Source organism: Stylophora pistillata, chromosome 7, assembly GCF_964205215.1.
Source record: "Stylophora pistillata chromosome 7, jaStyPist1.2, whole genome shotgun sequence".
In the NCBI taxonomy this organism is placed as follows: domain Eukaryota; kingdom Metazoa; phylum Cnidaria; class Anthozoa; order Scleractinia; family Pocilloporidae; genus Stylophora; species Stylophora pistillata.
This window is the reverse complement of record NC_142525.1, coordinates 23139015-23148216: the sequence shown is the minus strand read 5'-3', so window position 1 is coordinate 23148216 and position 9202 is coordinate 23139015. Positions and strand designations below refer to the sequence as shown.

General features: G+C 36.5%; 1 protein-coding gene across 5 annotated transcripts in view; it reads right to left on the bottom strand.

Moving 5' to 3' along the window:
• LOC111331663 (A disintegrin and metalloproteinase with thrombospondin motifs 6) overlaps positions 1-6165 on the bottom strand; it is a 31213-nt gene extending 25048 nt beyond the window's left edge. For 2 of the 5 annotated variants that reach the window (XM_088728410.1, XM_088728411.1), the window contains exons 1-3: positions 6059-6165; positions 2024-2174; positions 391-490 (exon numbers count right to left, since the gene is read on the bottom strand). The gene's annotated coding sequence lies outside the window, so the exon portion shown is untranslated. The remainder of the gene's footprint in view (positions 1-390; positions 491-2023; positions 2175-6058) is intronic. The other 3 variants (XM_088728406.1, XM_088728407.1, XM_088728408.1) reach the window with 3 other exon arrangements.
• Between the last annotated feature and the right edge of the window lie 3037 nt (positions 6166-9202).

The following is a 9202-nucleotide window of genomic DNA, read 5'->3' as shown; positions in this document are numbered from 1 at the left end:
GGCGTTTGCTTTAGACAAAATAAATAAAGAACTTTGAGATTATGTCGTCATCCAAACTGTAATCCTTAAAGAGAAAACGTTTCCTTGAGTCTCTGTCGGCATTTTAAAGGCTCGTGATAACAGAATGCGTATAAAAGCCTTTTAAAACATCGCGATTCTTAAAAGAGATCGAGGAACGATCAGTGTCAGCCGGCTTGGTTTTAAAAAAAGTTTAAAAAATTGCTATTGTCTTTTAAAATAACTCTTACATTGTTACCCTCGAAAGAATAGTTTAGTCTTTGGCACTTGGAAGGAACGAAACGGAAGCAATTCAAAAAGTCAGCAACACACAAAATATCCTTTGGAAACTGAAGTCGTGAATTACTTTCCGCAATAGATTTTCATACTTACGAAAAAAGTGGAGAGTGGCGTTTGTCGAATTCTGTTCAGCCTTGACTCTGAGTCGCAGTTCTTGTTGTACATGTAAACAAGGCTGTATTGAGTACAAATCCTATAATGACAAATATATTTTGTAGGTGCCATTAAATACTCGTGTATTTGATAAAGATCTTTTACTTTACTGCTTATAGACCGCCCCCAACACCGCGGTATCAAATGAAAAAAACTGTACAAAGACTTGAAAGATAATTAACTTGAACTAATTTCAATTGTTATAGGTGAATTGTGCAAGGGGGAGAGAGAGAGAGAGAGAGAGAGAAACTGTTAGAAAAATTGCAAGCGTGACAAGCTGAACAAATGAGTCATTTTATGTAGGACATGAATCGCTGAAATGTAACAAATCTATAAAGAAAAAAAAAACACTCTTTTTTGAGAATAATAAAGATACATGTTTCATAGAACAGTTTAATAGATCTGAATTTAGCACATTGTATTTTTTGTTAATTGCCGTGGGCTAAATTATAAATAGAATGAGAATCTGCTTCATGGAATATGTAGATTTGTTTCTCATCAAAGCAGCGGGATAGGAAGTACATACTTTTCCGGATAGTTTTTCCCATTCTTAAAGGTGATTAAACCAATATTAAAGTTTGCCATAAAGCAGAAAACTTATCCCACGTCATTTTAATATTACTCTTGATAAAAGATAACAACGATATTTGACGATTAAAACAACAGCCATTGAGAAGGGGCCCCCGAATATGTACAGTTCGTGTTCTGCTAAAATCTTTCCTTACGTTTAATTTAATTAAACTTGATTTACCTATGAATAGCTATGTATATTATATGACAGAGTCAAAGAAATATCAAATGATACAATCTAAAGATCTTAATAATCATTTTCTGAGAAAAGTACCAAACAAGATATTCTAATTTTATTGTTCCACAACAGCTGCAACTGTTGTTCAATTTCTTTTCAAAATTTAAACATGGGATACTCAAAAGTAATAATATCCCTGGAGTTTAATTGTCCCAATTTGTTGTCCTGTTTGTTCTCAGTGATAATAGTACTTACAAAGTGGCTGTTAAGGCGTAATTTTTATAATCTTAGCTTTGCATTTTCAAAACCAAACTTATTGTCATCCCTCGTAAACCATTTCCTATTTCAAGGAATTCAAATTTTCGCTTTTTTGATACGACCATTTCTATTATTACCTTTATAAAATACTGGTTTCGAAAATATTGGCTTCGAAAATCATGGAAATCTCGTTGAATATCTTGTCAGTAATGTTCCACTCCTTATTCGAGAGGGAAACCCTGATATTTTTCCTCAAAGACTTTTTTTGTATCTATAAAGAAAACTTTATTGAAAGGTTCCATGTAAAACCATAATCAAAAGTTGTATTTTTTGTCCGCTCGCCATTCACTTACCATGACTCATCCAATTACAGCATAAGATCAAATTCCATATTTCTTCATAACTCTATCAGTTCAACTTTGGTACGGTCCGGTTGGAGCCTCCAATATTCTTTTCCCTGCTATATTTTTTTTTATTCAATTGTTTTTTTTCCTTTTTCTGATGCGACAAACATTATATCCAATCTATTTCTAAACAAAAAAGTTAATAAAATAGTAGGATACTTACATTTCAAACTGTTTGGTGCGCTGAATATGAGTTTATTCTTATCGTCTGTTGGTTCGATTCTTCTCGTAGACTTCTTCGACCATTTGCAAAAAATGAAGACTACTCTTGTTTAATGGTATTTTCATTTTGGTCTCGTTTTTCTATTACTCGTCTACAATGTTTCATGTGGAAGCAAAAATTTTCAGAGTCAAATTGAATCTTGCTTAAGGTGAGACAAAAGAAATATTTGAATACAGTTATTGATTCAATTAAATGACGTGTCAGTGTCAACAGGTGGTGACGTTTAAGTTAAGGACACTACCTCCATGTTAATAAGTGATAAAAAACTGTTATGATATGTAAAGCTTTTAAAACACAACAAAGACACTTAGCTGTTATACGCAGTCTAAGACTAAAAGCCACACGGAATCTATAATAAACTCAACAAAGACTTCAGTCATTATGAAAGGCATAACTGAGATGAAAATACCGAGTCGCTTTAACAACAAAGACTTTTGTGAAGGCAGATTAAAAGCAATGTTACATTTTAAACGACAACAACAGAGCTTAAATATATATTTTACATCCTTCTCGGACTCTATTCACTTACTCACTCGAGTTTTCGACATTGGTGCTCAGTTGGTAGTTTGAAGGACGCTCGTCACATTTGAATTTAGCAATGGCCTCGTACACTATTAAGTTCTCTGTTGCTCAGAGATAGAGTAAGGGATAGCAAATCCTAAGGTCTGTGGTTTGATTCCTCAATTTTTCTTCTTCGTTCAACTCTCGGAAAAAAAAAACTATTAATTTCGTTTTGTTCATTCGAAGACCGAGCCTAAAATTTACCACCCTTCTTTTTTGTCTCATATCAAATATTTGTCATGAACTAAAGACACAGGAAATTTCGTGTGGTAGACTACTTCTTTTTCTGAAGCTCATGATAAATATATCTTTGTTCAATGAAATCGGTTTTTTAAAGAATATTTTGTTATTAAAAAAATTCAAGGAAAAGACAATCCAGGAAGCTGTGGATCCTGAGAGTATTATGTAAGTTATTTCTGGCGGAGCACACAAAGGTTCCTGTGCTTTATTTGATTCTACACTGTGCATTGAACTGCCGAAAATGAATAAGCGGGTTTATCAAAGCTGACTTTATCTCTAAAGGTGACAAGTGAAAGCTTATCTTCCTTACGCTTTGAGAATAACGGAAGGCCCTTTTACTTCGTTGACAAATTTGAAAGATGCATTATTGTCGATAGACCTGCCTTGATATAAGAAGTCAATACCAGAGCCGCGGTGCAACCTGTTAACTACATTCTCGAATTATGCTCGAATTTCTCGAATTTATCTTTGATAAAGTGATAAAGTTATAATTATCCATACTTTACGATGCAAATTCTGTGGAGGCGTGTCGATAGAGCTCCTTTAAATTTCCTCACATTCTGCTCTTCTGCTGATGGGGTGCCTAACCACTATTCACTGATAAAAACGGCGCCTTAAGGTATCACAGAAGGTTCGCGAATGATATCGCCGACAGTTTGTTATCATTCGTCGAGCATCGAGTCGTTGAAAAGCTGTCCTGATTTTCCAGTGAAACTCTCCTTCCCTTTGCATGACCTCTTTTCTCCTTATTTTGCTAGTTAAAGCTCCTTCAATATCGACGCAGACAGCTTTATATTCACGCGTGTTACACTCAACCTGCTCTATCTAACTCCTTAACTGCAAATTGTATCTGTTCTTCGCTTTCTAGCACGCACCAGCGTCGACATGCTAAACAATGTCAAATGGCTTGCTCCAATGTGATTGGAAATCTGCTTTTATCAAGCCTTAAGCGGGAAATGTATGCTTTTACAGGGATAGCGCGCATAATTTTCACGCCACTCAATCTGAATGAAAACGCTAGAAACAAAAGCTAAGAAAGAAACCTTAAACAAAAGCTAAGAGGAGTCTTGAGCACGTTTCACGTTGAAACCTGCAGATGTTTCACAACTCACGGAATGTAAAATGAGCAGTTCTCTTTTCCGGAAAAAAACATCTAAAACTACGAAAAAATAGGTCGACTATTGTTAGTGTGCAGATCCACCGGATAGCTGCAAATGGCGGTGCAGGGCCGAGGATATCTGACACACATCACTTAGCCACCTTGGACTGCGTCGAATTGATCAGTGATTAAGGTTAGATCAGTCTATGTTTTTTGTGGGTAGCTCTCGCGCATTTAATCATAAGAATATCGCAAAATTTGTTTGGTTTCAGCATCAGTCCAGTTTTCAATGTCACGCAGCTTTATTTTATCAGGGCAGCCATGGAGTTAAGTATTTCTTAGGCTATGGAAACTCTTAAAGTTGATATGATGATATCGAAGATGATTTTACACCGTGTTACTCTCATAATTTGGATCAAAGCAGCATATTTTAAAATGTCACAGCTTTCCGTGCGCTTTCCTTCGAATTTGGAGAATAAAAACCAATGAAAATCCAACCTAATGGGAGATGAATAAACATGTCACTAAATTATCGACCTTTGCGATAAAAAATTGTTTAAGTCAGGTTTCATTATTCCTTGTTTACTTTGCAAATTGCTATAAATGTTCGATATCCCTGAAAAAGTATCGAGCTTGATAGCTAAAATCGCATAAAACTTTAGAAGTGGGCATAGGTAGAGAACTCTGGCTTTTGCGGCCATGTGTTTTCGCTCGTTTTCGTGCAAGGTTTTGTGAGAAGCGTGTTCCGTGTCTTCTTCAGAAATTTTGGAAAATTAGGTAAGTTCATTATTTGAAGGCAAATATTTACGTAGTCTATACCACTTTCATAAGTAAGTGTCAAACTGTTTCCATTTTTGAAATTCTCATTCGCTGCAGACAGTCTCCTTGTACAAAGACATTCTCAGGTCTCTAGGGAAACAGAAGCATTTTTTTTCAGTGAGAGCAATTGACTTGACTGATGTCGTGCGCTAATTAACTTCTTAAGAACTTTTTGTTTTGCTTAGTCTTAGACCGAAAGTAATGTTTCGCCATAATTTGTAAAACAAATATAAATTAAACATCAGAACTCGAAAAAATCACAGAGGGAAGGAGTGAAAAATTTGAGGCCACATCTTACATGCGGTCAAACGCTCATACTTCGTTTTAATATTTTTTCAGAAACGTTTGTGTAAGTTAAATCGCTTGTCTCATTATTTGTGCAAATATATCCAGGCTATGAATAAATTGAGATTTTTGAAAACACTCAATGTCTGGTTTCTCAACTGTTAGATCACTAAGTTAACTTTGGATCTGATGGGGGATGTATTTACTTGCATGGAAGTTGAACGTAGTTTGGTTTCATTTTATGTCAAAGATTCAAAGTAAAAGAATGCGACGTAAACGCGGTTTGCCAAACAACCATTCATTAAAGTCCCTTTGCATATTTTCATATCCATTTCACGCAAAGGTTGGTTTAGGCTGAATAAAGGCTGATAGTTTCGAAAGAAACTGTTAGGGGCTGCGTCGGTGGGAGTAACGAAATAATTTGGATATATCAACAAAGTTGAAATGGTAAATTGGCCACCGTAACGATTACAAAAGCTGACGTTTCGAGCGTTAGCCCTTCGTCGGAGTTGGTTTAATCTAATGAGGACATGGAAGAACAACCACTTTGATTCATAGTACAGGCTTTGTCGATGTACAAAGCTGTCATTGACAGCGTGAATTAATTTTTGCACAGAATTGGCAAGGACAAGAATTATCTTGAATAAACAACAATCACAGTTTTCATGATAGGCCGAAGATGCCTTTAGAATTCGAGGCAGACGTCAGCGATTGTCGATTGGGAAAGCTGAGTTATCTAACAGTTTGAAGGATCATCTCCGTAGGTGTAGCTTGAGCCTTTCAGGAATACATGTATGTAAAAAGACTAAATGTTAACTATTTCTTTGGGTTGACTTTGCACCAATAAGTTTAGTGCGCCGCCGGTAAGATTTTCTATTCTACTGCAAAAGACTAATGCAGACCTTCAAAAGTCCTCATTGAAATCTTGATATTATTTGTAAATCAAATTGGATCATCATTATCAAACGCACCGTGCTTACTGATGAAAAGTCCTTCCCAGCTTGTGAAGAAATTTCAGCCTCAGTTGATTCACAGAGTAAACCTATTGCAATTTGAGGTAAAAGACATACACACGCCTTTATTTGTTCTGCTCAGTTTTCAGTCGAAACCATTTGACTACTCTCATATAAGATTGACATCTTGTGTGAAAGGGTCGGAATAAGCAATCAGCTTCATACGAAAAGAAATTGACTTATTTATGAGGTTCCTGGGTAACTAATGAACCCAATTTCCATGTAATCGTCCCCTCTATTCCCTGCACAGTTTCTTCAGCAGTAAAATCAGAATATGCTACAAAGGAAGTCAGTCTGTTTCATCCGAAGCTGGTTGTTTCCGTATTTGAGTCAGATCGTTCCTTCGTCCGAATTCTCTTCATCAGTTAAACTGACAGGTGAATGGAAAGAAATAAAAGAATATGTGAAGTTTTTTTCACACGACAGTTAGCTTAACCGAAGTTGATTCCCCTACCAAACAGAGATTCACTGCCAAAGTTGTTCTATTTTACTCGGTATCTGGTCGTATATATTGCTCGAGCTACTTCAATTATTCTCCCGATATTTGTTTGGTGTGTTACTGATTATAACGACTAAATGTTAACTACGCCCTTCTAACATTGTTAATTTAGATATATTTAGATCAAATGCTCTTTCATTTATTAGGTCGGTTTAGCCCGTACTAATTTTATCTTTACATTATTTATATTATTTTGTTTTATTCAAGTTTTGTTTTATCCAAGTTTTGTTTTTCTTATATTGTTAAACCTTAAACTGTATATAAATTATTTAAATTTTATTCTTTGTAATTAGTCCTCCAGTATAGTTATTACTGTTTTAGGAGTATTTCGATTAAAGATAAAGATAAAGACAACGTTTAATTTCAACTACATAGCATGCAAAGAAACATGTGTTTTCGGTTTAAGTTCCTGCAAATAGGTATGTAAAAAAAAAATTTAAAGTGGAGTTCTTACGCAGATTTTGTATGCATAAACAAAAGGGACCCACTGCATCCAGATTATTTTCCCTGATTGACGCCGAAGAAAATTCCCGTTTGTAATACAAGCGTTCGTTGATCTATTTGGCTCTTTCCGACATGAATAGTTCTAAGTTATAATTAAGGTGCGCGTGAGAAGTATTGCTTTATCGACAGGCAACCATTTAACAAATAGAGAAGCCTTGACTGTGCTCTGTTCTGTAGTAAAGCACACAGGAAGCGGCTAGAACACGAAAGAAGTGTAGGGAGAAACACGAGACGCAGTGGAGTGTCTCTCCCCACTTCTTGAGTGCTCTAGCCGCTTCCTAAGTGCTTTACTACAGAACAGAGCACAGTCAAGGCTTCCCTATTTGTTTTATAATAAAGAATCCGTTAATTTCCCCACAAATTACTTGCAATTTCCAAACAAACTTTATTTTTAAAGCGAACAACAGCATCGTGAGCATGCTCTATACTCTGACAGAGCACGCTTACAATAAGCCAATCAGAATTCTTGTTAGAATGGGCAACCTAATTTGATTGGATGAACAAGACCAAAGCTGTCAAAATGTCAAACCATCAAAAGCTATCACGAAGAATCGCAAATCTTGCTTAATAATTCGAATGCATAAAAGTGTATTTTTTTGCGTACAAAAACCAGTATCTGTAGTAACATGATTAATGAAATCCGGCCGAATTTTGGCCCATGAAAACCTGGACGTTATCAACGTGACAATTTGAAAACAACTGTTTAAAGCTTGTGGTTGGAACTTGACAAACTGCTGTGCTGTGTTGTTTTGTGAATAAACAACGGTCAAATTTACAGCAGCGTGAGGATTTTCTGAACTGTTGGCTGCATCAGAGGACCTTGGCTGCTATGGTCTTCCATTAAATGCACCAGAGAGAATATCTGAACAAGCCCTTAGCTGTTCACTGGATGGACGAGTGTTGTAATTCCTCAGGCTAGCTTCACTGCGATGACGAGAGATAGCCATTATGTGCCGCGATCGAACTTGCGCTTTGGACCACAGCGTGATTGCAGTGGCTCTGACACTATGGTTAGTGTAGATTCTCGAAAGAGACGCTAGTCTAGAAATTACTTTCATTATTCCTTCAATTTTGTTGACCCCCAAAGGCTTGTTGTCGTACCAAACTTTAACTTAAGATTTCACGGCTCGCTTTGGGTACTGAAAAATTGCTTCGCAGGCAGGATTTAACTTCCGGATTGGTCAAGCTCTTTGTTGCTCATTTCGTGGAGGTTCTTGGCAACGTTTCTTTCATTACACCAAGCTATTAAAAAACGGCAACGAAAAAAAAAGATTTTTATTTGTATTTTGGTGTTCATTTTCTAGAGAAAGTTATAGTTGTTGGTTAGAAACGTGTGTGTGCTAGCCAGTTTTAAAATAGTCCACTTTCCTTGATTGTTTTTTTTTTTTTGGGCAAGAAAGTTTAGCAGATGTGCGTCCAGTCTATTCGAGGTTTTCATATGGTATTCATTATATTTTTGCAACGAAAAAACTCACCTTCAAAATCTCGGCCGGATAGCCCATTTGGTGGATTGTTTGGTTTTCTTTGTTTCTGCTCTTACAATTATCTCGTCTATTGCGGCACTTGACATGTTTTCAAATCTTTGCCTGTTTAAATTGCCGCCGTGCTCATTGTTTTCGTAATTAACTTTGTTGGAAACCTCACTTTCAGTTAAAGGGTAGGTCGCATTGTCATTGACAGTATCCTCTAAAGCGATCGACGCTAACAGCTCGTTTTCTCTTTCGTCTTCTAGGTCGTAGAGGACTTCAGGGTCGAATAAAAACCCAAGAGAAAAATTCGGCATTTGGTCCGCCATGTTACAAATTGGCAGATGGCGTGACAGCTTCAACTCTATGTTCTATACTCTGTTATAACTCACCACTAAATTTTCTCCGGTTCTTATTGGTTTAAATCGATCACGTGACGCAATAATGTTCATCCGTGGAGAGACACTATCAGCCTATAGTGCCCGCCCGCGGAAAATACCCGGATGGATAGTGCCCGTCCGCGGAAAATACTTGGATTGATAGTACTCATCCGTGAAAAGTTTTGAATAGCTTGACGGCTGCGAAGTTAGACAGACCGGAAAAACAGTGACTTTTCAATTCTGACAGGTATAA